Genomic DNA, 2,590 nt, shown 5'->3' with positions numbered 1-2,590 from the left:
GGCAGGGGTGTTGGACTGGAAGATCTCTGAAGGTCCCTTCCAACTCTTGACAATCCCATGATTTTCCCACATCGCAGCCATCCCTTCTGTAACACCTATGGGGATTTCCCACCCTGCCCCATGGCTGTGCACTCCCTTAGCTGCCTCCAGCCCCCCACATCGCTTTGGTAGCCAGCATCCTACAGCCATGCCCTTCAATCCTTGCATGTTCCCCCCCTTCTCCCCAGCCCCCCGAGCAGGAGCCGCCACGCTCGGCCGGTGCCAGCAGGTCCCCACCGCGCGGTGCCAGCCGGGCCGGCTGCGCTGGCAGCGCCGGGCATTGCCGGTGCCCGACATCTGCTCGGCGGCAGGCGACGAGCCCGGGAGGTGGCCAAGGGCCAGCGGCGAGCGGCCAGGTGCTGCCCAGGCACCTAATTACACCTCCCTGCCGTGCAGCAGAGCCCTGGCGGTGGGATGCCCAGCTTAGGCGGGGGGGGCACTCTCCCTGACCCCCAGTCATTTTTTTTTCGGGGGGAGGGGGTGCAGAGGAGCCTGCCCACATCTCCTGATGGCCAGGGGCTGGCTCACCCCCTGTTGCTGAGCTCTTAAGCAGCCACGGGCTCATCCAGCCAGCTCTGCTGCTGGCTCCCTTTGTTGGTTTTTTGGGTATCCAGGGGATTAGTGCGGCTCATCGAGGATAATAAAGGAGCAGATCACGGGGAGGCACAAAAACGATCACCCACCACAGCCTCCCTGCCCCATCCCGCTCCTCCCACCCTCCAACCAGAGAGGAGAGAGCGAGGTCACCCCAAAACACCTGCAGCCGGGGGATACTGCCACGGGCTCATCCAGCCGGCTCTGCTGCTGGCTCCCTTTGTTGGTTTTTTGGGTATCCAGGGGATTAACGCGGCTCATCGAGGATAATAAAGGAGCAGATCGTGGGGAGGCACAAAAACAAGCACCCACCACAGCCTCCCTGCCCCATCCCTCTCCTCCCATCCCCCAAACGGAGAGGAGAGAGTGAGGTCACCCCAAAACACCTGCAGCTGGGGGGTACTCCATCCCCATCCTCATCCCCATCCCGGGGCTGCCTGTATCCAGCGGGGAGGGAGAGGAGCCGTTCCCCGGCAGGGCAGAGGATGCTTCCTGACCCAGCGCCGGGGCTGAACTCCCTGCTCCGTGCACGAAGGTCCGGGGCGCTGGAGCAGAAAAGCGTTAAATGCGCAGCTTGGGCGCATGAAATATTGATCCTGCTGACGGGCTGGCTCCCGCCCCGGCTGTCGGAGCAGGGCTGTGCCGAGGCGCTGCCCTCGCTGCAGGGACAGCAGGGCTGTGCCAGGAGCTGTGGATCTTTTGTCCCCACGGTGGGCAGGAGAAACCTGGGGATGAAATATTGATCCTGCTGACGGGCTGGCTCCCGCCCCGGCTGTCGGAGCAGGGCTGTGCCGAGGCGCTGCCCTCGCTGCAGGGACAGCAGGGCTGTGCCAGGAGCTGTGGATCTTTTGTCCCCACGGTGGGCAGGAGAAACCTGGGGTCCAGCACCCCAAGGATGCAGCCCGGGAGCATCCTTAACTCTGCCCCCCTGTTCCCTCGGGGTGGTGGCACAGGAGGGGATGAGAGTGGCAGCTCCATGTGCACAAACCCCTCTGGGTGGTTCTAAGCAGTGTGTTTTTGCCCCAAAAGCAGCCTGGTGCTGGGGTGTAACACTCTCTGAGCTGGCCCCTCACCTCTACGGTCCTCTCCTCTCTCCCCAGGTCGGGATCGAGCCGCCACGAGCCCAGTGGCCGGGAGCCGGGGCAGCACTTTGGTGGCCCCCCACCGCTCATCTCCCCCAAACCCCAGCACCACCCTGTCACCACCTCCCTCTGGAACCCCGTCTCGCTGATGGAGAGCCCCCCAGAACCCCCCCGGCGTCTCCCCGAGCCCCACGCCCTCCACGGCCACCCAGCCCCCTTCGAGCCCAGCCGTCAGGGCATCCCGCTGGTGAAGGTGGAGAGGGTCTTCTGCCCCGAGAAGCTGGAGGAGGGGGCGAGGAAGAGGGATGCCCTGGAGAAATACCCCCCAGGACGGGAGCCCGGCGCCCCAGAGCACGGGAGCTTCACCCACGCCCCCTTCCTCGCCGAGCTGGAGAAGTCCACGCAGAGCATCCTGAGCCAGCAAAGACCCCCGGCCACCCCTTTCGCCGAGACCACCAAGCCCAGCTCGCCCTACCGGCCCCCCCCGGTGCCCCGTACCCAGGACCCCATGTACATCTACGACGAGTTTGTGCAGCAGCACCGCAGGCTGGTCAGCAAACTCGACCTGGAGGAGCGCCGGCGGCGGGAAGCCCGTGAGAAAGGTGAGGTGTTGGGTTTGCACCGTGTCGAGGGAGGGGGTACGAGGTGTGTGTGTGTCCCCCACGGCCTCCTCCCCGCAACCAGCCCCGGGATCTGGCGGTGGTGGGGGCAGCCGGTGGGTCTCCCGGGGATGCCGGCAGCCAGCGATGCACCCGCTCCCGCAAGCCGGTAAATCCTCCGCTCTAGACATGCCCAATTAATAAATGATGAACTGAGGCTAATAAGCGGGCTTTAAATATTAATGGGACTGCGCGAGCGGGGATAAGAACAGCGGC

General features: G+C 64.7%; 1 protein-coding gene across 1 annotated transcript in view; it reads left to right on the top strand.

The window, feature by feature from the left end:
- GSE1 (Gse1 coiled-coil protein) overlaps window positions 1-2,590 on the top strand; it is a 19,956-nt gene that overhangs the window by 11,275 nt on the left and 6,091 nt on the right. The gene's annotated exons all lie outside the window — the stretch shown is intronic.

Source organism: Calidris pugnax, unplaced genomic scaffold (assembly GCF_001431845.1).
Source record: "Calidris pugnax isolate Ruff unplaced genomic scaffold, ASM143184v1 scaffold28, whole genome shotgun sequence".
Classification (NCBI taxonomy): Eukaryota; Metazoa; Chordata; class Aves; order Charadriiformes; family Scolopacidae; genus Calidris; species Calidris pugnax.
The sequence above is the reverse complement of the archived record's forward strand: the minus strand, read 5'-3'. Positions and strand labels throughout refer to the sequence as shown.